Source organism: Pelodiscus sinensis, chromosome 11, assembly GCF_049634645.1.
Source record: "Pelodiscus sinensis isolate JC-2024 chromosome 11, ASM4963464v1, whole genome shotgun sequence".
NCBI lineage: Eukaryota > Metazoa > Chordata > Testudines > Trionychidae > Pelodiscus > Pelodiscus sinensis.
Genome location: NC_134721.1, coordinates 11,431,785 through 11,457,608, shown reverse-complemented (window position 1 = coordinate 11,457,608; position 25,824 = coordinate 11,431,785). Strand labels below are relative to the sequence as shown.

The 25,824-nt window shown below is 40.4% G+C and overlaps 1 protein-coding gene and 1 long non-coding RNA gene across 4 annotated transcripts in view; one reads left to right on the top strand and one right to left on the bottom strand.

Annotated features, from left to right (window-relative positions):
- PDZRN3 (PDZ domain containing ring finger 3) overlaps positions 1–25,824 on the top strand; it is a 238,987-nt gene that overhangs the window by 112,143 nt on the left and 101,020 nt on the right. The window lies entirely within an intron of this gene.
- LOC142830914 (uncharacterized) overlaps positions 21,031–25,824 on the bottom strand; it is a 37,134-nt gene continuing 32,340 nt past the window's right edge. The window contains exon 3 of the long non-coding RNA XR_012906453.1: positions 21,031–21,131. This is a non-coding gene — a long non-coding RNA (uncharacterized LOC142830914). The remainder of the gene's footprint in view (positions 21,132–25,824) is intronic.

Genomic DNA, 25,824 nt, shown 5'->3' with positions numbered 1-25,824 from the left:
AGTTTTAGTCATACACTTGTACCAGTACAACCTATAGTGTGCACTCTGTACCTACACAAAGTTGTCTTTCTTACAGGAAAAAGCTGCCTCTGTAAGCATTTTTATAAATGCATCCACAGTTGGGAGGTAGTAATGCTTTAATTATTTACTATATATTTTAGAGCATTTGTGCGTGTGTCCGTCCGTCCGTCCGTGTGTCCATTTGTCTTTTTGCTCAAGAACTCCTAAACGGTGAGAGGTAGGACCACCAAATTTGGCATGCAGCTTTCTTTTCTTATAACTTAAAGCAAGGCCAGGGTTTGGTTGTGCTAGGACAATGCAATGTCCTTGGAATGCAATTGTTTCCCATCAAACAGAAAGGGAGGGGTGAGATATGAGGGACAGTTATACTCACCATAGGGAGGCAGCAAAGACCCCAGCCCTAGAGAGCAACCACTGGTTGGCAGCACGACCCCCACCACCCCGGCATGGTCCAGGGAGCAGCTGCCAGCCAGGCTATGTGGTCTCCAACACGCTGGGCCAGCTCCAGGGAGAAGCTGGCAGGCAGGCCATGCACCCCGCCACCAGCCTGGCCCCATGCAGAAGCCTGCAGGCAGACTGTGTGGAGTCCCCCTGGGGAGAAGCTGTTGGCAGGCAGGGCAGACCCCACCACTCTGGGCTGGCCCCAGACCTGGGAAATGCCAAGTAAGTCTTTTAGTTCCTGTATATTTAAAGAGAGACTATTTGTGCATGTAGACCAGAGGTGGGCAATAATTTTTGTTGGGGGTGCCACTCCAAGAATTTGGAAAGTGGTCAAGGGCCACATTCTCTTCCATATTAATGGAGGAGGTGTGGAGTCTTGGATGGAGGTTGGGTGAAGAAGGGAGCTTGCAGTAAGGAATTTGGATGCTGGAGAGGGTTTGGGTGAAGGAGGAAGTTGTCACCTGGGTTAGGGGACTAGAGTGCAGAGATTTGGGTTGTGACCTTTGGCAAGAGGAGGTTGTGACCTGGGGAACGGGAGTAGGGTACACAAGGGGGGGATAGAAGGGTTTGGGCTGTGACTTGGGACAGGGGATTGTGGTTCAGGGATTTGGGTTGTGATCTGGGGCAGGGGATTAGGGTGCAAGATCTGACAGGCGATATTGGGACAGGAGGGGGACAGAGGGTTTGGATTATGTGGGGTCGGGTGGGGAGGGCAAAGGCTTGGGGTGCAAGAGGGCTGGCTCTGGCCAAGAGACTTACCTGCTTGACTCCCAGCTGGCAGCCTTCTCAAGCAGAGCCCCCTGCCTTCCCCAGGTGCTTTCCAAGCTGCCTGTTAACAACAGGCAGCTGCAATTGGCCAGAAACCGGCCAATGGGATTGTGCTGGGGACGGACGCAGCATGCAAACCCTTTCCTCCCTCTCCCAGGCTCGCAACTGTTCAAACAGCCCTGCAACGGCCGCATTTCTCAGCAGCATACGGCGGGGTAAGGGAGACAGGGAGTCTACGTTCGGCCCGCGGAGGGTATTTTGCCTAGGCATGACATAGACAAAGCCACGGGCCTTCATGGACCTTCTCCCCTGCAGAGGGCAGACACAATTCCATTTCACGGAAACAGTCTAATTTTTAAAAGAAAAAGCCCATAGAATTCTACAGGGTTTTTGCTCATTTGCAGATCTCTGAAAAGGCACTGCCAGTCAATAGTGCAGACAGTTCTGTTCATTTACATTCACCTTAGTTCCCTGGCCCCTATGTTAACTTGCTCTCACTTGCTCCCAAAGTGCTCACAGGCCAGGCTATCCTTAATGAACCTAATCTCTACCCCACCCCTCTGAGGATCATGTCTCCCGCAACCAGAGGCACTGGAAGGGGAATACACAGTCTCTGTACTATTTTAAAATCTTTTATTGGTTTGTTTGTGAACTTCAGTACTTTACAGTTCACGTCCTCAGTTCAGGAAAGCATTCAAGCATCCCCTAACTTTAAGCATGCGTGAATGGAACTTAAGCATGTGCTCAAGTTCTACTTGGGCAGCTATCCTGTATCAGGAACAAAGTATCCAGGTAATCTGAGAAAACAAACACCTTTACCTTCAAATACTTCTTAAAATATTGTTTTAAGGTTTAGGTTCATAATAATGCCTTGGCCCTTTTGCTATTTTTAAGGCAAAACTGTTTAATGACCTCTGTTAAAAGATAACTTCTTTCCCAGCTTTACATACAGACTTTTACTCTCCAATGTCTGTTCTATGTGAGTATATACTACTGCACCTGGGCACAAAAAGTTAAAGATGGAGTTTCACCCTCAATTCAAAATCGATTTGTTTTGATTAATTGAAGTCTGATACTAATTTATGGGCCAATCCGACAACCCTTATTCACATAGGCAGTCTCACAAATTCAATAGGAACAGATGTGTGTATTAGATCTACCCATATGAACAAGGATTTTAGGATTTTCACTGTTTAATTTAATTAGTGGCACATATAGAGTTTTGCTTTTCAAATCAAGGCCACCAGGCAGATTCTTAAGTGCTTGTTTACCAAAGTAGAATCTCTTCTCAGAAAACAAACCAAAACCAAGAAAACTTGTCTTTATTTTAGACAGTGTTGCAGTGAACAATGAAACTTAAAGAGACGAGAGTGTACTACTAAGACAAACATAACAGCATTAGAACTATTTAATAGATATGTCCTATGGTACCACCATATGCCTTCCACAAGTTTTAAATTTCAAGCGTACTTGTGAAAAATTCAGTATGAATTTTGGGGAAAATCTAAGGCTAGGTCTACACTACAGCTTTGTTTCTGATTTTTTTTTAAGAGGCTTTTCCAAAATTTGGCCTATCTACACTGGGCCAGATTTTGGAAAATCCCCCTCTTTTGAAAGATCCCTTCTTCCTCATGGAGTGGGGAAGACAGGGCTTCCAAAAGAGCGTGTTTGCACTTCCTCAAAAAAAAGTGGAAGAGCAGACGTGTTCCCTGGACGTGGCGGAGTTTTTCCAGGATACCTCCCCACAGTGTAGATGTACCCTGAGAAGCATAGCATATATTTTTATTCCTGCTGCACCAATGTTTATAAAATTGGCCAGAGAGAGTTTTACTTCAACAAGAAGAATATTTATTAACAATTCAAAATGATCTGTTCCAAAATTTACAGTATGCTCACAGAGATGCTTTACCACAGAAGTCCAGGTGTTTCCTGTCTGAAGTTTGGAATGGCTATTAGCTTACGATAGGTTTTCTAAGTAATGCTTGTATAGCTTTAATATGCAGCAGAGAAATATTTTACTTTGTGTCTAACGCTTCACAACACAAATGGTTAAAGTCACTGAATGCAGACAAGTTTTATGTAATGCATAAGATGCACTTGAGAAGAGCATGTATCATATGGCCTATGAACTGCTATATAATTCCTTCTTTTAGATCTTGGCTAAGGTTTTCTAGAGAAGTGTGCTAACCCATGCCAAGAAAACATAAGCTATGTTTTCAAATACAGTTGCTAGTCAGAGGCTTACTTCCCAGTTCAGAAAGCAGTTGTACTGTTAACACCTTTGCCTTCTGTGAAATAGAGTCATTAAGCATATACACAGATGATTATAAATAGGAATGTAAAATCCCACTTATTCAGTTAGATTTAACCGATTAACCCGTTAAGTGTGATCCTAGGTGGGGGACCACTTCAGCACAGCTGGAACAGCCCCCAGCCTGCAGGGATGTTGGTTACCTGTTCATATTCCGAATTATAAATAGAGTCAGAATTGATTTAGCCATCTAAAGGACAGGCTCAACTTCTTAGAGGTTTGAGTTAAAGTGATTACAGTGAAGGATTGGTTTTAAGTGCATCCATTTATATGGATTTGAGCCATTCTTTTTAAGTGATATATCTGCGGGACAGTCCCAGATTGAGGTGTCATTAGAGAAGGCTTTGGAACCAATTGATACCTGATGGTATTTACCCAAGAGTTCTGAAGGAACTCAAATATGAAATTGCAGAACAACTAACAGTAGTCTGTAACCTATCATTTAAATCAGCTTCTGTACCAAATGACTGAAAGCTAAAGTGAGGCCAATTTTTGAAAAGGGTTCCAGAGGTGATCTTAGCACTTACAGGCCAGTTAGCCTGATTTCAGTACTTGGCACACTGGGTGAGACTATCAAAGAAAAATATTCTTAGACATACAGAGGAACATAATTTGTTGGGGAAGAGCCAACATGGTTTCTATAAAGGGAAATCATGCCTCACCCATCTATTAGAATTCTATGAGAGGGGTCAACAAGCATGTGGACAAGAAGGATCCAGTGAATATTGTGTATTTAGATTTCCAGGGTTACAAGGACACCAGAATAGCAAGCCCATTCTTTTGAAATATATTTCGAAATAATGGGCACATTTAAAGACTCAGAATTGCTATTTCAGGATACTTCTGGTATCCCTACTATCTAGACGTAGCCTCAGGGAGGAGGAGGAGGAGGAGGAGAAATGGGACTGTTAAGGCCTGTTTTGATAAGCAAAAAAGGTGGGGTTTTCTATTATGGAAGCTCAATATGGCTGAAAAATCATGTTAAGATATAAACTACACTTTTTGGACTTAGTCTACAGAATACAGCCAGCTCACACAGCTATAGGCATATTAGTCTGCATCTTAACAGGACTTTTCAATAGTCTTAAGCTAACCTGATTGAAACACACCAGTGTTCCCTGTAAGTTATGCGCTTGTGCGGCCACTCAGGAGAAATTCAGATGGGTTTTTTGTTTCTACTGTTGGTGCACATTCGCCCATGCCTTGCTATCCACAAAAAATCATTCTGTAAGTGGATGGAAAAGCTTAGAGGGAACACTGAGACACACCACTTTTCCTGATCAATACACGTACAATTCATTCTTTGGTCTGCTCCTGTTACAATCCATGCTGAGAGAGACCTGTAAAATCACAATCTAGCTCTTATTCATGACAGAGATGCATCATTATTGTTAACTTCAGATTTTGATGAGAAATTTTTGTGTTCAGCATTATAAACCCCCATAAGATTTGATTTATATTGGAAAATTAATATTACAGAGCTTGGATTCTAGGATACATCACACGCATTTTTCTTAGACTACAAAAATATGCTGTGGTCGTCCTTGTGACTTACACTACCACGACATGGTCCCCAGCTGGAAAGGTTTACTTTAGGACTGCAAATACGTGACATGGTGAAAGAATATCAACTTACAAGAGTTTGCTTAGAGAGGAAGTTAGGTTTTTGTTTATTTCTGGGTATCACAGATGGACTCAATGAAACTCCCAGTTTTCAGCGCGTCTCTCAGGACCAGATTTTCAAGTGCTCATGGAGGCAGATTTTCAAGACCGCTGAATACCAGTGACTTCCCATTGTGACACAATCCAACGAGTTCAGCTCTTTGGAAAATCTGATGGCTGATTGCGGCCTCCCTGAAAATTCCTATCTAAGTGATTAGAAGAGCAATAGAAAGCAAGAATTTTGGTAATGTTTACATGTGACATTGATGTCTCTGGGAATTCCACAGAAGATAATGGATAGTATAGTGAATCTTTACTCAATGTCCCTTCCTCTAGCCAGCAGATTGCATTGTATAGGGGATATAACCACACCCTTTAATCCACCCCACCTTCAGACAAAAAGAAAATCCAGAAAATATGAATAATAAATATCTCATACACACACACCCCGCACATATAATCAGCTCTTTCTCAAACTACCCATCCCTTTCCAAATGCCTGAAAGGAGAGATGAGCTTTGCAGAGATGTGGTGGACCAAAGCTAGGAAGCAAGTTCCACACCTGACATCAGCCTGCTCTCTTTTAAATGAGGGGTCTCCCAAGTTCCAGAGTCCCAGCTGATTCCAGCAGAGATGGGGACAAATTATATCTCCATGTTTCAACCCATTTGTAGGTTAAAATTCTTACAGCCCACTGAAAGTTTAGAAGAAGCCAGTGTGAAGTACATGTGCGTGCTATTTAAATACGGTACCACTTAGTAACCCTGTCTCGAACAGTAATCTGATTGAGAGCAGTTCACAACAGCCATTTTAAAGCATGATTTAAAGAGTCCCCATCCCAAACACATTTGACTATGGATGACAGCTGCTGCCTGACCAGTCAGCAGCAACAGATCTAACAATATCCCTAAATAATGAATCAATATAGCAGAACTGACACACTCTGAAAAAGCTAGACACATCAGTCCAGATTCAAATGTTTTTTTCTGCAAAGCAGCAGGAAAATCCACCATAGCAAGAAAATTGAACCAAGTGAAGCTAGCCAGGGCTTATTAGACTGCCCTATATAGGATTATTCTGCCCTGTGAGTTTTCATGGGTGCTTTAAGTAGGAATGATTTCTGTAATTCCCACACAGAGGCAACCAAGGACTTCCAAAATTCTGTATATTGCAATCAGTCAAATTCACCTAAAGCTCTCTGCCATCAGCACAAATGATCCTTCTTTCTCTGTCATTTGCTACAGGTTAGCTGTAGAACATTGTGACCTGTGACAGCAAGGCCTAGGGAGAGAGCAATTTTAGAGACCTCTGTTTGAACAACAGAAGACAAAAGGTTATACTTAAGTCATACATGGCCATTAGAAGAGAGTTCTGTCACTGAGAAGTATTCTAATTTCCAGCAACCTAGAAATGCATTGGTTCCATTTCCTGCAGAAGGCAGATTGTCAACTCAAGTCCCTTGCTTTAATAGCCTGCGCATGCCCCAGTCACAAATCACGTGATGAAATAGTCATCCAAGACAAAGGTATAATATTTTCTTCATGTGCTTAACTTCTGATCCTTGCCCAATGTCCCAATGATCCCTGCTCTGTGATTTTAGCCAAAATAGTACTGAAGGCTGAGCATGAAAAATCACCATCTTCATGGACACCAGAATCAACAAGTTCAATCGTTTTCAGCAACTCCAGCGCCATATGAGAAAGATCCCAATTAATACATCAGCACTGTTCTCATCTTAATCTCGCTTTAGCACTCACATGAGGGAGGTACAAACTCCTTCAGACATGGCAGGTCAAGCACGTAACTCACAGCACCACAACATCACTGCTGGCGATACGTGCTTCATCATCCTTGCAGCACCACCCATTCAGTTTTTCATTACACAACAAATATGGGGTCACATCTTTAATGAAGTGATAAATGTGGGTGGCTATTTTCCATTGGGCTTGTACACAGATCTGGAAGTGCATAACCCCAATCCCTTTTCATGGACAGACTTGCCAAAGCCAGTGGAATGGACAGTGAACACCTTGGCCTTGGTTTACCTGCAGTACACAGTTTTTTGAATGGCTTTGTTTACCTATTTGATAACCAAACCAAGATCTTTGGATAATCTGCTCCCACAGCAAATCCGCCTCCTTCACCTCAAGAGACACCTACCCCATCTTTCTCCCCAAACAACCCTGCTTGGTATAGGAAATGTTCTGTCCCAGGAATGGTGAAGCACTTTGCTTACTGTTCATGAAGATTAACAGAGAGTAGAGAGGTCTCCTTCAGTTCTCTCTTCAGATATCATATGAAGATGAGATCACAAGATGAATGGGATGAATAAAACAGAACAAAAGACTTCAGTGGAATTCAACTAGCATGTGCCTAATAAGATTACCATCTTTAAGCACTCTGTGATACTGCAAAGGGTCACGAAGTTCTCTATCACACAACCCAATCGACCTGATGAGAGAAACTCTTGTCAGGACAGGTGGTAGTTCTGCCAGCATCACCTTGCTTTTCCAGAAGAGGGGGTTAAAATTAATGTCCAGCATTACTTTTAGACCAGATATCCACATCCTTTCCTCAGTTATTAGTCAGAGTTTCAAGATGTGCATTAAGTTCTTCCTCTGATAGTATTCACAGTGTATATTATATTCACCTAGAAGTCATAGCACCACTTTCACTTTTAAATTATACACACACACACACACAAACACACACATTCAGAATTACTGTGTGTAGTATATAATCAAGGGCTTGAGACAATCTTAATGATTCAAAGCCAATGAATATAACATTGATGTGATCAGTTGCAGTTTTAAGTTTATTATGAGGAAGCTTTGCTCAAAATGTCATAATGACAATTTGTTTCCTTGGTCAAACAAATTGCTAGGTTTGTCCATTACATTTCTGGTCTGTTTTATTTTAAATTCAGAACAAACCAACATGCAAAATGAAATATAGGGAACCATAATATGGCCAGTAAAAGCTGGGGGCTCAGTCCTTCAAATCTCTATTCATACAAATGGCCCCACTTCCTACTTACCTGTACCAGTGTTTGCAGGATTGGATCCTTATTGTGGATGATATAGAAACCGAGATATAGGATAAACGGTGTTAATCAAAAATAATGTAAGCATTTGCGGTAGTCAAGGAGCTTCACTCCTTCCTTCTTCCCACCCTCCCATCAGAGGGAGGAAGCAAGTGATGACACAGAACAGTTAATACTTTCTGCAATGGGTGGAAGGATGAATAACTAGGTAGCTAGCAGGGTTTTAGTTAGGGGAGGATAATAGAGCCAGTGTTACTTGCTCCCAGTCCTTCTGGTGCTTGGGCAAAAAGGACACTGAGGATAGGAAGGGACACGGTTGAAACAGCTTGTGTTCCAAAAATATTCTTCGCAATCTCTTTGGACTTAATTGTCCTGAGTAGGTTTGTATTCTCTGCAAACTGTTCCATTTAATTTCACTTTAACTCACAAAGGAGGAAAAGGCTTGGCTACCTTCCTGCGGAAAGACATTTTAAAAAACAGTTGACATGAGCCAATGTATCTTCAGGGATGTTTTAAAATTATTTTATTAAAATATTGATAAGTTGTACATATTCATTCATAATACAAGGATTTATCTTAGAAAAATTGAATGGAAGGTCATTTTGTTTCACTGATATAGTTTCCACAAATAAAGTCCCTCTGAATTCTTTTCTGAAATGTTATCTAGTAACCCCTTACTGCTAAAAGAGTCACAGTAAATATCTTCAGGGCTCCTAGGCTGTGTCTACATTGGCACCCTTTTCCGGAAAAGGGATGCTAATGAGACCAGTCAGAATTGCAAATGCCGTGGGGGATTTAAATATCCCCCGCGGCATTTGCATGAACATGGCTGCCGCTTTTTTCCGGCTCGGGGTTTTGCCGGAGAAAAGTGCCAGTCTAGACGGGATCTTGCGGAAAATAAACCCTTATCCGGAAGATCCCTTATTCCTACTTGAAAGGGTTTATTTTACGCAAGATCCCGTCTAGACTGGCGCTTTTCTCTGGCAAAATCCCGAGCCGGAAAAAAGCGGCAGCCATGTTCATGCAAATGCCACGGGGGATATTTAAATCCCCCGCGGCATTTGCAATTCCGACTGGTCTCATTAGCATCCCTTTTCCGGAAAAGGGTCCCAATGTAGACACAGCCCTAGAGTAATAAGTCATTACAGAGTCTAATTTTCCCCCTTTCCCCATCTTACTGTTGTTGCAAAGAGTCCTCTCTGGAGTAAGATTATTAGGCTTAGCTCAGGAGATGTAGCCCACCGACCTAATATTTTTACCTTACTCACGCAAGAAGTCCGTCTGTAGTCAGACTACCTCCATACATAGCAGCTACTCTGTTGAGAAATTCAAGAGCTCAACATTGGTGCTACAGGTTGAACCTCTCTATTCTGGCACTCTCTGGTCTGGCAACATCCATGATCCGGCATGATTTTAATAGCCAGATGTTCACTTATGAGTGTGGCCAATTTTCCCACAGTCCCATAAAGTTTGTTTACAGTCACCAGTCCTGACTCTCAGCGTTCTGTGCTGTTATTTAGCTCTAATTTACCCCTAAATGGCATCTAAGAGCCCAGTAAGGAAGTGTTGGTAATGCTGCTAGACAATATTGACTTCCCATGGTTTGGCAAATTCTTTGGTTTGGCAGCAATCAAGTCTCCAAAGTGCTGGATTAGAGAAGTTCAACATGTACCTACTGTGGCATTTATTACTCTTTCATTTGCTTGTTGAACCATGTTGGATTTGAAGTGGGAGAGGGAAAAAAAATCAAGATTTCATTGAGAATGATATGATTTTTAAGTTCCAGTACCTTTCAAACTTCTAGGGCTAGAAATCTTAGTATAAATTTCTTTGGGGTTAATACTTTTTCTTAAGCACCAGTTGTGGGTCATTGATATCAAAGAAAAACATGATTCTTGTAGAAGGTTGTTTGTTAGGGAGGCAAACAGCCCTTCCTCTTTCTTTCACCCAGGGTACATCTACACAGCTAAAGTCAAATTAAGAGATGCCACTTCAGCTACATCAATTGCATTGCTGAAGTCAAAATAGCTTTTAGTGCTGTCTACCGAACAGGAAGTTGAAGAAAGAACATTGTTCCTTCGACTTCTCTTACTCCTTGCAAAATGAGGGTTACCATGAGTCAGAGTAAGAAGTCCTCCAGCTTGACATTATTTCAAATTAAAGGCTTATAGTGCAGATGCACACTATGTTATTTCAGAATAACGTTAGTTATTCCAAAATAATGCTGCTGTGTAGACATACCCCCCAGTGAATTTCCAGTACGGGAGCAGAGTCAAAGAAAAGGTGAGAAAAGTTCTGACCTCTCTGGCTACCCCTGTAGTAGCCACTGATCAATAAGCTGCCCTCAAAAATGGTTTACCTATCTTTAACATGTGCTTCAGCTGCACGTTCTAATGCAATTGTCCCATTTGTCTCTTGTTTCGGAATTCTTAGCCAAAAACAAAAAAAAAAAGTTGCTGTGCCACTGACTCTTTGAAGTGTGGTGAGTGGTAACTAATAAAGGGATCCCAGAGGATTCTGTCAAAAGCAAAAATGAATGTAAATACTGGGAAACTGGAAATTTGTAAGGTGTTATCCAGCAACGAATTATTTCAATCAGCATCAAAACTTGTTGCCCCTAGAGACCAAGGAACAATAGGCCTAATTCAAAGGCCCGTCAAGTCAATGGAAATTCAGTGAACTTTGGATCCAGCTCATAATAAACCTTCAGGTACCATGTGGAGGAGGGAAGGTAGGAGTGGTTACTGTTCTTTGCCCGAGTCCTGTAAAATGTAATTCCATCAAATCTCAAGCAAATGGTTTCAGCTCAGGTTCAGAGCGGCTTTCAGGCAACTCTCATGAATAAAACCCTCATTATTTCAAAGTTTTACCAATTGCTTCCTTGATTTGGATCCCTGGAAATGAGAACACATATTTTTCTCTTTTCGCTGACTCTAGTCCTTTTTGGATTATGCGCCCTATGGGTGAAGTGGTGATTTTGTCGTCCGATCATGTAACAGCACAGGACTTAATGAATAACACATTTGTACTTTCCATCCTCAGTCTGAGAAAAGGCCCTATAAATAAAGTATATTGGCCCTTAGATCAAGAAGCCATTTTTCTAAATAATGTCATTAAATATTAAATTATATGTATATGTAACAACTGCTAAGAATGTTAAATACTGTAGAACCTAACCATATGACCTAATTTAATATCAGTTTATAAATGCTTGAATTCAATTAAATAAAACTTTTATGTAATTTTTAAAATATTTACTTGGTTTCCCCTAGAGTTCACAGTAGGTTACTATGAGCAAAACTGCATTACAGCATTTGTATGAAATGTCAGAAGTCTTAGGATAGATCTCATACACTCCTAGCTGAATCACTAGTCACTCACAGTTAAGTACTGGGCAGAAGCCACCATATTAAATAATTGCTGGCTAATAAATATATTTTAAACACCTTGTAAAATTGAATGTTAAACCTGTTGTGGTGAATTAAATGTTTGTTGTGGGGGAAAAAATACATTTTGCTATTTTGACTTAGGTGCATTGTCATGGAAACGGAAACCTTTCTTGTACAATAAAAAAATCTGCTTGTCATCTGACTTGAGCCAGCTATTTGCACAGGTGGTTTTCTTACCAGAGGAGTACTTAGTAAAAACAAATCTATTCTTCAATAGTTCCATTATGTGTTCTTATTACAATGTGTTTCATTTTGCTAACTTTATAATTAATGATCCATTATCAACTAATTAAATCACTATTAAGTTTTATAGAGGTTCATAAGTCACATAACACTTGCTCGCCAATCCGATTTCCTAAGTGTATTTAACCTCATAAGATTTTAAATTAATGGTGAAAATCGGATACTATAGGTAGCATGATACTCCAGACATGCTAATATGAACATGTAAATATATCCAATAGTTTAACACCAATTTCCTTACACTAAATAAAGCAGTCGTAGAAATAACTAAAATAAGATTTCTGGTGTATGTATCAAACTGGTGTAAAATATTATATCATATGTTGCAATCCATGGCAACAGAAATTTAAGTATACCACCAATTCCAAAATATCATCCAAAGGGAAATTCTCACCCCATTGGGATACACTGTGTTTTCAGGCCTGATTGAAAGCCCACTGGTTATTGGAAGGGATTTGCATTTATTTCAAGGGGCTCTGAATCAGAGCCATGAGATGGGAATAGATGTTAAACCCTTAAATATGAATATTTTCCTTTCTGATCATGAAACCTATATCTGTAAAAAGTATGAAGATTCACAGCAGTAACAGTAAAAAGAAACACATATACTGTAGTAAGGTCTTAAAACAACTTCCAGTTTCTTTTTGAAATCTTTGCCTAGAGCTTGTGTTTAAGCCTTGTGTATTGTTTAAAGCTGTACCCATTTTTTCCCCTAACAAATTCTGTAATCGAATAGGAACAGGTGGACATATTTTTCATTTCTCACTGAAACAGACTAATGGATAGCAATGTCACTCACAGAGTAAAGAAAAACTATTCAGGGCTAGTAATTACTATAAACTGAAAGAGGTTTCAACAGCCTTTTAGAAGCTAGTAGTAATACATCATACTTTCTTGAGATTAAAAAAAATGTGAAATTATCAATCTAAAGCCAAGGAATCCTGTTCTGCATTTCCAGCTGTTTTAACCATCTGTTACAAATGAGAACTTGTGCAGGATTTATGACCTTAAGAAGCTATTTCAGGTAAGTACCAGGCCCTTACACATTTCCTTATAAGCACAGTAAATAATGTAAACAGCTGATTATACAAATTGTAGATTAAACTACAAAATGGTTAAAATTAACTAAGGCACCTTTGTTTCTACTTGGAATGGACTTAAAGACTTATAAGAACTAGGCTTTTTATTTGCAGTGGAATGTTAAGTCATGTACAGTTTAGACTACCATAGAAAACCAAACATTCTAGAGAAAATAGCATAACATAAAACAAAGCAATAAGTTTCTTATTTGTGCTTTTACATGGGATGGTGCAGTTTTTTTCTAATCAACTGAAGTTTACATAGACACACAGAGAGCACCAACAGTTATACGTTCAGTATTATAGCTATTGGACATTAATATTGTTCAATTTAATAACAGGAGAATAAATGTCTTCCTTGAACTATTGTAACATGTATCCACCATGAATACAGTGTTTCACTAGATGGCACTAGAGTATCATAAACCACTGAGTAAGCCATACAATGGAGTAGGTCAACTCCAACATAAGTTGTGTAATACAATGATTCTCAACCAGGGGTACACATTTCCCTGGGATTATGCAGATGTCCTCCAAGTGGTATATCAGTTCATCTAGATTTTTCCTCGTTTTACAACAAGCTACATAAATAAGCACTGGCAAATCAGTATAAATTACGATTTCATACTATGACTTGTTTATACTGCTCTGTATACTATTATACAGTAAAGATCACACTGAATGCCAGTACAATATTTATATTCCAATCAATTTATTTTATCATTATATGGTAAAAGTAATAAAGTACACAAGTTATCAGTAATACTGTGTTGTGAAACTTTTGAATTTTTATGTCTGATTTTGTAAGCAATTACTTTTAAGAGGTGAAACTTGGGAGTATAAAAGACATATCAGCCTTCTGAAAGGGTACAGGAGTTTTGGAAAGATTGAGAACCACTGCTATAATAAAGATGAGGTTTCTATTGTGCTTAGTATGATCATAAAAAATAAATCATGTTGTAGTCTGATAAACTCAGAGACAGAGACAGAGAGAACCTCTTTCATCTTTGACAAAGAAGGCCAAAAGGTAAAGCATAGTGGAGAAGTCTAAGCCACGTCTATACTTACTTGTGAATCTGTTCTCCAGGGATCAATCTTCTGGCATTCGATTTGGCCGGTCTAATTAAGACCTGCTAAATCAAATGCTGAGGGCACACCCATTGGTGCCAATATTTCTACATTTTATGAGGAATAAGGGAAGTTAACGGAAGTATTTCTCCCATCGACCTCTTGCTGTGGGGATGGGGCCAAAGTTTAAATCAAGGTATGTAAACTCCAGCTAAGTACTTAACTTAACTGGAATTCATTATTTTGATTTGAATTTCCGGGTAAGTGTAGATATGGCCTGAGGGAAGTTTTAAGCAGAGGAAGTAATTCAGCTCACAGGGAAACGAGGAGAGAAGAAAGTTCAACCAAAAAAATAATGGGTCAACAAAGGCATTAGAACAACTATCGGCTATAAATGAATGCTAGGAAGGAGAAAGAGAGAGGAGGCCAAGACTCATGGATCAGAGAAAATGGATGAAAAAGTAACTATAAGCTCAGAGAGATTCTAAATACATCAAGCAGAAACTCCACAGAGCTTTAATTGGGAGGGGTGGGGGGGGCTAACATAGAAAGCCAGTGAAGGTGTGCTGTACCCTAGGGTATTATGTGTCATCTTCCTGGAGCAAGTAAGTAGTCTGGCCACAATCTTCTGACTCCTCTGAAGCTTAAAAAATAAAGATCTAGAGCCAGATCTTCCTCTGGTGCAATTTTTCATAGCTTCTCTGACTCCAATGAAGTTTCACTGGGATATACCAGATGTGACACTGGCCCCTAAATCTTGTGTTTACCAAGCAAGTAGATTTGTCCTACCACAGTCTCTCTCTGAAGAATTCTATTAATGATATGGAGAATATAATAAGGCATTCTATATTTTCTCTAAATTGCATTAGCAATGCAATATAAAGTATTTGTAAGAAAGCACTCAGATATTCCTAAGACATTTTCTTCAACCGTTCAAAGCTATGCAATTTAGATATTCAATAGTATGCAGTTCAAAAGAATAAATGGGTTATCCTGTGATGAGATAATTACATGCAGAAATGAAGTTCACTGTTGCCATGTCTACACTACAGATAAGATCAAAGCACCGCAGGCGATCTTCCGGGGTTCGAATTAGTGGGTCTAGTGAAGACATGGTATTTCAAACTGAGAGGGGGCTCCCATCGATGCCAGTAGTCCTGCTTCTATGCGGAGTAAGGGAAGTCAATGAGAGAGTCAACTTCCCGCAGGCTACGTCTACACTGGCCCCTTTTCCGGAAGGGGCATGTAAATTTCACCTATCGTAATAGGGAAATCCGCGGGGGATTTAAATATCCCCCGCGGCATTTAAATAAAAATGTCCGCCGCTTTTTTCCGGCTTTTAAAAAAGCCGGAAAAGAGCGTCTACACTGGCCCCGATCCTCCGGAAAAAGCGCCCTTTTCCGGAGGCTCTCCTGCGCCCTAGTCCCCAACACCTTCTGCACCCAACTTCCATCCCAGACACGGCAACCTCTCCATAGAAAAGTGCAGCCCTTCACAATTTACCAAAATCTTGGAGCGCCCCCTCATCAGAAATTATTGCTCTCCCCTGGCCTAGGGGAAAGAGGAAGAAACTGATCTTTGCAAGGTTGAAAGAAGCCGCTTAGAAGTGTGGAGTGTTGGCAGTGATCTCATGGAAGATGGATTAGTGAGGAACAGGCAGGTGAGGTTGATGGCATCACAATTTATTACAGGTTGGCATTTCAAAAGCACTTAGTGGTAGCCTACTTGGGTGTCGATTAAAGTCAACAGGAGTTTGACTTCCTTGGAAGCAGAGTCAGACAGACACTGAGTACTTTTGCACTGATATAATCTCCATATCTGTGTTATGTTACATACCATGACGTATTTATACAGAGAAAATTGAACTTGTAAACTGACACATTTAGGTGTTGTGCCTGTGCACATTACAGAGTTTCACTGAACTAGCCAAATTCTTGGGACCGTGTTATGTGGCTAATATTTGGTCATTTTTACTGCTTATTACTGAATGCCTAAACATTTTTAATACAAGGCCCCACTAATCAGTGCATAAGCACTGTGATTCCAAAAAGTACAACAGGCAGCACATTTCAATACTTTCTGTTTTAATAGCGATGCACTTATTGAAGTGTTCTTTATATCGTCAACTAATTAGCTAATCACATTTCCAAATGAACAGCGTAGTGGTTGTCTCTCCTCTATATAAATATATCTGGCCCACTCATTTTATTGCAGATTTTTCTTTATAATCTCATTTAAAAGTGTGCAGTGAACACAAAACCATAATTTACCTGGTGTTGCAGATTCATTAAACATCAAAAGGGTGCTTGATGGAGTAGAATAATCCTATTCTGCACCCTTCATTGAACATCTTTTCAAAATAATTTTATTCATTTAATTAGAAGGTTTCTCTAAGTGAAGATTGCACTGGTTTTATTAGAGTAAAAGAATTTGCATTTGTTATCCAAAGTGCCCGCTATTTCACTGTACTTATGATAAGTATGTTAAAGCACCTACTGGAAAATATCTGAGCAAATTTATTTTCAAAATGGTGTTATTTAATACTAATTCAAACGAGAAGGAGTAAAGAAGCTCCATTACACCTTAAACTGGAATTTCTCCTTCAAATCCATGGATTAGTCATGGCAAACAATGAAATGTTTAACTCAACATTAAATAGGATTACTAAATATCTTTTCAAACTGGAAAATCACATATATTATTCTGTTCCCAATACAAAAGGACAGTGAATTACTTTCTCTCTTCATTCTGCATGAAACAATGAATATTACTGGGACTGCATTTTTACCCTCTAAGGACTTTGCTGACACACATGCCCAGAAAACTGGTTTAGATCATTTTAATATGAAGGTGACATTCTTTCTATGATTAAAACATGCAGTTGTTGTAATGATGGGGGTGGTGGAGTTGGAACAGGAGTAAATCTCTGAGGGACTGTAAGATCAGCAATTTCTAAACCTCAGACTTAGGTTTGGAATGAAGCTGTGGTTATTTACTTTGCAATACAGCATCCATGATGACAAAAACTCCTTTATTCCTATTGTTTTCTCTTCTTTTTCTGTGGTGTGTTGGGCCTGACCTTACTTCCACTGAAATCAACGAGAGTTTTCTAGTAATTTTGATTCGAGCAAGATCTGGTTCTGTATGTAAAACTGCATAAAGAATCCCCATATGAAGCTCACCTGAAATACCACAGAACCGAAGGTCAGCCTTCCAGTCCCGTTCTCTCAGCTTAAAGGGTGGTCCAGATTAAACTGGCTGGAATACTGTCACTCTAACCTCTTTCTCCTCGCTATACCACTGACCACCTCACAACAACCTGGGTTGACGTGCAGGAGGAGAGAGTAACCCAGAGCCAGTTGTACTATGCTTGATATAAACCAAAAGCAGTGTAAAGGAGACCGAGTTGGAAACCAGGATCTAATAGTTACTCTCAAGGGTAATATGTTTTGAATGGATACATTGTGCATGGCTATGTTTAGGGCAAATCCTTAGTTCCTGAGAACTAGGATAACTCATATCATAAACTCGTCCAAACATACATAAATCCCAGATTTTTTATTGAGACCCCTAGTTACAATTATTACCATTTGGTAAGTCAAAAAATGAAGGAAGAAAATGGAGATGCGACTGTATAGAGAGGTTCATTTATTTTGAACTAAGGGGGGAAAGGGTGCCAATCTAACAATCTGCTGTGCCATATTACAAGTACTTGAAGATCTTTAGGAAGTAGAGTTGGTTAATGAGCTCATCGGTAATATTTTTAATAGACTTTTCAAGCAGCTGACAATACCATGGAAATGAAAAAGATGCCAATGATTCACCATCCTGGCCCCATTTCATATCAAGCATTGACAAGGGTGACTGAGCTTTATTCTTTGGAGACTTCTGTAGAGAAGACCCCGTAAAAGGCAATTAGCAACTTTTCTTAACATGTCACATTCCCAGCGTACTCTTAATCCGATGAATCCTTCTGCCCCCCATTTGCTTGCCACAATTCATTGCAGTCAGCAGCCCCTCCCCAGATTGGTCCTTGATTGAATCAAGTGTTTCTGTTTTTCCTCATTGACCATGATTTTATATAGCATTGAAACACTTCTGAGGAGATTGGTATGGACACATCTCACCGCTGCTTCACCACGTCTGGTGATTTGGCCATTGAAGTGCTGGCAGCTGCTCCGTGGTTAACTCTGTGTAACATTGGACAATAACAACCATAGAGGACCTCGCATCTGAGTGAATGCTGGATACTTGCTTGATTCTTTTATTCGTCAAATCATCTTGGAAGCATTTTAGTGAGGAAAATAAGATTGATTAATCTGTGTCGTCAAATTAATCCCACACCTGGGAAAGAGAATAACTGTTCTCTGTGAGTAACCCATGCACTGTGTAAATCCTGTTGATGCCTTTAAAATAGAAATTGGAAGTGATGACCAGGCCCAGTGCCAGCCTTTTACACACAGATGAATTTCATCGTATCAGGTTTTGGAAAACTCAGTCATTTGGTGCAATAAAACTATATTTGCACCTAAAAAGATGCTTCTATCTAGCACAACACGCAAAGGCCTATAATTGGGTCTAGGTAAAGGCACAGGATGGATTAAAATAAGACTTTGTCAACATTTACAGAGGCATATAGAATACCCCTAGCATGGGCATAAACAGTAGTTAAAAGAGCGAGGCCCTGAGGAAAGTTGTCAGAACTCAGGATATCTACCTTACATGGCTCTCTACACACCCAGCCAGTATCTCCTCTAGCTACACTGCAATTAGTATCCAACTGCCTCCCCATTACTAGAGCCTTTCCCTGCTTCCTCCTTGCGCACAGCTTTTCACGGTCACATGTTGTATTACACCACAGTGGGTCTGTGCAGTAGGTAGAGTGATGCCTTTTAAACTGGGGACTTTAACCCAGATTTTGCATCCTGAGCATTTGAGAGCTTCATGGGATAGGGCTTATCTATAATGTTAATAATCCCATTATATCTCCATCCAAAGACTGTCCTCCCATTTACTGCTACCTTGTGCTCCATGGATGGAAGGGTCCAATGGATCTGCACCCAGAAGGGGTTTGGGTGTGGTGGCTCAGTTTGAACACGATATGCCATCTGCAGAAAGGCTGTTTGACTCCCTCCCTCCGGAGATCCAGTTACACAGGTAGCTTGAGGAGGTTAGGTTATGGACCGTCTTTCCAGCACTGGGCTTCAACGTGCAATCCTGGGGAAAGTGACCTGTTGGACACAGATGGATTACTACTTTTGACTCCCTCATCCTGAGGCTTCTTTGGGAGGTTGTTTCCATCCCATAGATGTTGGGTATTGGCTTCAGCCCAATCCCCCTGGGCTCAGAACTGGTTTTGGATTGAGTCAGACTCTCAGGGCTCAGCAATCTGATGTTCCTCTTGGGTGGTTGCCAGCATGTTCTCCAGAATCTAAGCTTTTGTTTGATGATCATTCCATTCCTACTGGGGGTCCTATCAAACCCAGGCCTCCTATCCGCACAATGGTCTGCCAGGTTCCTGGGTAGGGTTACATCTCTAGGCTCTTTGTCAATTAAAAAAATATCTTAGGTTAGGGTGGCAGAGTTTGTCACCCTATTAATTCATAGACCTCATCCACAGTGATAACTCCCCAACCAGTTCCCCATTTTGTTATGTAACCCCTAATTTGGGCTGGCAGTTCAACATAGCTCATAGCCCCCTTTTTTTGAACTCTGTGAAACTTTTTCCTGTATTCTGCAGGGGTCAATTTAACTTGTTGCATCAAAGCCTGAGGATATAGCCCATCATCTTTATACTCTTCTCCATCCAAATGAGTGAAAATGTCTTGGGCCTTTGTCCTTGGTAGTGGTGGAGCCAGGTAACCTTCCAGGTCCTGCTGTTATACCTAGATCAAGCCCCATTTTAAAAACATTTAGAAACACAGTCCTTTCCCTAAAGCACAAAAATAATTTGGTGTCTATGCTACACACTAGAACGGGTACTTGGGGCCAGGCTCCACCTACCAGACAGAATTTTGCTGTTGTGAGTCTCTCCATATCACGCTAATGTTAGTGATCCTCCTCCCACTGTCTTCTCCTCTTTGCTGGGGCTGCTTCGCCCAGTCTGCTCTCTCCTGCACCTGGTCTGCAAGCTGCTGGGTTTTTCAGACACAGTCTGTCCCTCTCCAGCTGCAGCTTCTCTTGCTATTGATTTATCCACAATATTTGCTGCACTCGCGCAATCAATCTGGATGGAACACATTGCTCTCTCTATTAGCCTTATCCCTGCTTCCTTTTGGGAAGGTGTAGCCAAGATTTCCCTCACCGGCTGGATTCTCTGCCACTGGGCTGGATGTTCCCTACAATCCTAGGCCATCATTCCTTTTCTGGTCCTCTGAGGACAGCAAGTCAACCAGCTATACCTTTGACAGCTCCTCTGCATCGAGCTGCCTTTCTCCACATCTCTCAGGCAGCTGGCCTTTTTTCAGCTGATCTTCACTTGCTTCCTCCATCTCTCATCACTGTTTCTGTCTCAAAAAAGGCTACTTTTCTCTGGGCTTTTCCCTTCCACCGTACTTGCTTTCACTGCTATTGGCACTTTACTTGCAATTCCCCACTGTCGTAGATCCCTGACGCACTCCCACCATAGTGTTTATTTGCACATTTCTCTCACTGGATTATATACAAATCCCTGTATAATGGCTAATGCAGTTAGAGAGGGTGCAAAATTATGCCAAAAATAATACTCAGTCCCCGGGCTCAGAAGTGGTTTTGGATTGAGTCAGCATCTCATGGCTCAGCAAGCTGGTGTTTTTCTCAGGTAGCTGCCATTATTTGCTTCAGAATCTAAGCTTTTGTTTTAAGATAATAACTTTTCTGTTGTCCATAAATGAGATCAGGAATTCAGTGTAAGTCTCTGGGCTGGGTATAGCATTTCTTCTGCCTCATGTGCCATATTCTTGCATGTCATCTTTCCCTTGTTTCTAGTGGCTTCCTTTCATATGACAAATATGGCTTTATAGTGTACATCCTTTTGTTTTTCCTATTTTACTTCAGGGTTTTTTCCCCCTGTATGAAATAAAAACATTAAACAAAAAAAGACAATATTCAATCTCTTGCCCTTCAGGCTACAAAGAAACTCTTCAATACCCAATTTGAAGGGCAGCTGATGAAGTATTATCTAACAGAAGAGAATGTGAAATAGCTCTGAGAGGAATGTGAATTGGCACCATTCGTTGGAATTGGGTATTGACGCTGAAGAACAGTGGTAATTTAAATGTCAACATTGTTAACTATTTCGTTGCTGCCAAAGAGCTCGAGAGAGAACGCCTATCACATTATGAAGATCTTCACAATCTAGTGAGAGTAGCCTATCATTTTTATGTTATACATGAGTAGAGTCTGGTTGTGGATGGAGATTTAGAAAGTACCACATTCTCTACCCACCCAGTCACCCTTCTCCCAACCTCCTTTTAAAGACCCAGTAAAGAAAATCCATGTTTAAACATTTTTATTAAGATGCTCAAAGAATTTTCCTATTTTTCAATCAGATCTATTTCCCCTACCTGCAATCTGCGCTCTGCTTGAAAACATTTGATTTTGTTCACCACCCATTGGAGGTGTGGTGTTGAAATACATATGTGGGTTTCATTCATGAATGTTCATGGTACCAAGGCATTCCATCTGTTTAACACTTTTGTCTGTTTATCAGTCCTGCTTATCAGTCATTTTGTTTAAAAAAATTGTTAAGTATTCTGCTATTCATGGCACAAATTCAATCCTAGAGGAATGGCAGGCACAAACATTCATGAATATAGCAACGGTTCGTGGCCTGGAGATGCCCATCTAAAAGGCTGACAGGTGATGCAGGGCCATTCGTTGTTGTTAGTGGATTTATTTGTGTGCTAAGATGCACCCAGCTTGGAAGTAGCTGTGGGCTGGATCTTTGTTTCCACTACAATAAGCCTGATGGTTGTTAGATCTACCTTCCATTTGGCACTCAACACTGGTCAACGTTAGAGTAGCAGAGAATGATAGGAGGACCTGATCCTCCCAGCTGTTATGTAAATAGACCTTACCTAGGCATAGGTCATTGTTAGAGCAATGCGGAATGCACCGCAAAGATGGCAGAGAGGTCTGTCCCAGGCAAGCAGAATATATCCCAGAGTTCCTTGGGGCAAAGGGAAAAAGGGCAGTGCATAAGGTGCAATCTGTTTCCAGGAGTTCTCACACAGGGAGGGGAAGCATGCCCATTGCTATACCCCTTCTGACCAGCCTGTTCCTGTGGTGGAAGGTGGGAGTTAAACATTGTCCTAGAGAAGACTGAGACAGACCATAGCCATGGCTCTTATCCCCTGTACTCCATCCGCAGCAGCAGGGCTGCTAGGAAGGAGTGCAGCCATGGCTGTCCCATAGATTTCTGGCCAAATTATCTCTACGTTCCCAGGACCTCAAAGACTACAATTCTGCTAGGACACTACATGGTATTCCATGCTTCTTTCTCCTCTCGTCTGGCATACCCATTTAAGAGCACACGTAAGGATTTGCAAGATCAGAAGCTAGGGGCATGTCTAGATGATCATCGCTGTGGCAGTCATTCTCCCGGGGGTCAATTTAGTGGGTTTATATTGACCACTGATTGTTCTCTTGTCAACTCCAGTATTCCGCCAGTACTCCCTGGAAGCATAAAGGAAGTCGAAGGGAGAGTTTCTCCCATCAATCCCTCTCCCCCAGTGAAGACCGTGCAGCAGCTCAACCTAAGATTCATCAACTCCAGCTATGCTATTCATGTAACTGGAGTTGCATATCTTAGATCAACATTGCTGCATAGTGTAGACCTGCCCTACGTGATGATAAACTCAATAAAGGGGACAAAGGTAAATACAGTGACAGCTTCATCATTTCCACAGTTGTTTCTAACCAACCTTACCGTATTTGTATCTGAAAACTCTATAAGGCTCACCAAACAATGAGATAACTGTTCTTGAATTATACAGTTTAAATTAATCATGAGCCCTTGTTAAGAAAGCAAAATAAACAAGCAAAAAGCAAGCACTCTATTGGGCTTTTCAGATTATTATGAAGCTTGGAAAATTGGACCCACTGTGTCTTATTACCCACATCATAACATGACAGCAACTATATTATTTAGTTTGTAACTCTGTTGTATATACGTGTGGATGTTAAAGTCTTGCCAATTGTTTTATTTACTGGTAATTTTCTTGAATGCCATTGTAAAATGAAATAATTGGACTTCATTTGCAGTGCTAAAATAGGCTTTCCTGCATGATTATTGCAAAGAGTCAATTCAGTTTAATAAGGCATTGGCCCACTGTGTGATTGAGAAATTAAAGATTCGTACTAGGTATAATTTACTACTTGCGTCATCTTCAGATTTTAGGTACATCGTATGTTTCAATTGGCAGTTGTAAACGGCTATCTTTTCTAATATCGTTTCCCCTCCTTCAATTAGAAGAGTCTCTGCTCTAGATGTTTTTCCTCTCTTATGCATTCTGGCTTTCTCAAGAGGGCCATCATCATGGCACAAGCTCTCTTAATAGCTAGCATAGCCTCCACTGAGCGGATTTGAACCTGGGACCTCTGGAGCTTTGTGTAGGAGCATCCACAGGTCGGCTCTCAGCTTAGGCTATAGAGCTCCCTTGTTCTTATCTCTTGCTATAAGTGGTCTAAGTGCCACTACATGGGACAGTAATGGCTGCAGCTCACAATCAGATTACCCCAATGGGCCACATGTTGCCCATCACTGGCACAAGGAGAGACAGCCTAGTACGGTTAATCAAATCAGTTTACAGATGAAACTTCGGGCAGAGGAGAGTTCCATCCAAAACATCAGCAACCTTTAAATATTCCAGTACAATAAATGCAATCCAGAAGCTGTCATCATAAAGCATTTTTTCAAAAATATTATTTCATAGGTTATAAATATTTCCCCAGATAAATGTTATAAGAGGAGTTCTAGCATCTGTGATATTTTGTATGAGAGCTAATGACCTTGCATAAGGCAGACATAAATTATGTTCATATAACTTCCCTGGAGTAGCTTTATTTAAATGCACTAACAATTGTGTACTAAGCTCTTCAATCAAAGAAGAGAAAGAACCATAGCAACAATGACTTTTGTAGGATTTACCACATGATTTTATGGGATGATCCTATTCCCAAAACTATTTATGTAGGAAAGGCATCCAAGAGAGCTACATTTAAATTGAGTAGCTATCGTATTAAACTGTGAACAATGAAACCATTTCACTTTCACTCTACTCAACCACCTTTCGATTTGGAAGATGTTTCTCCTAAATTCTAAGGGCTCATCTAGACTACCAAATTACATGGGAATTTGCATTTCTTCTTCCATCTCACTTTCGAAAGCTCTGCTTTGAATAGCTGCATAAACATCATTTTTTGAGGAAGAGTGGCTTTTTGAAAAAGGAGGCGGGGCTGCCGGAAAAACCATGTCCCGACTACTTTCACTTTTGAAATCTCTGCTTTCGAAAGTGAGATTGAAACTCTTTCGAAACTTCAGTATAGTCTAGATAAGCCCTAAGTGTCCAAACAAGAGCTTGCCCAAAAAGTTTATTTTTTCCCCCAATAAAACAAAGAGAAGGGGGGAAATCTCAACAAATATTCCAATGACCTCTAATCCAAACCTAAATTCTGGTGCATATGTTCATGTCACCAAAACATGACTTTCAAGTTTATATAACAGCAGCCAGGTGTTAAAAAGTAGCTTTTATAATCTAGACAACCAAAAAAATACATGCTGGACGTCGTCGCCTGGATTCAATATTTGTTTTCAATTTATTCCCCAAATAATGTATATTTGGAACAAACATGGGAGGTTTTTACCCCATTCCCTTACTTACTGATACTGCATTCTGTAAATTAAGAGAGATGCATCAGCAACAAATGTCTTGTGTAAAGCAATCCAGATGTAAAAGCGTCCCAAAGTCTAGGATGTCATGAGAATGATCACACTGGCAATTATTATCTATTATCGAGTATTTTAATTTGATAGCCTCTCTAATCTCCCTTAACATTTCATAGTCACTATCACTGTCCTGATCAGGTGATCAATAATATATCCCTACTGCTATATTCTTATTATTGGAGCATGGAATTACTATCCATAGAGATTCTATGGAACATTTTAGCTCGTTTAAGATTTTTATTTTATTTGATTATACATTTTCTTTCACATATAGCGCCACTATCCCATCAGCACCACCTATTCTGTCCTTCTGAGATATTTTGTACCTTGGTATGACTGTCTCCCATTGATTGTCCTCATTCCACCAAGTTTGCATGATGCCTATTATATCAATATTCTCCTTTAAAAGTAGGCACTCTAGTTCACTCATTTTACTATTTAGACTTCTAGCATTTGTGTATAAGCACAGTTTTGGTTCAGACCTCTCAATAATTTTCCATCTAAATTTTTTTAATGCCGGACTATATATCACATATGATCATCCTTCTGGGAGTTATCTGCTGTATTTTACATAGCTTCCAGTCAAAGGGGAGTGTAGCACAAAGGGATAATGACCCTGTTTGGGAGACTTTGTGTATATCAACCATCACAGTCTTACCTCTATGTGCATTTTTTCAACTGTGACAATTATAGTATGGGTGGTCTTCCTTTACAGAATAATCTGAATACAAAAAAGATTTCAGAACCAGCTAAACTTTCTTCACTTTAACTGTTTCACATCCCATTGTGTAAGGGACCATGTGACGGGTCGGA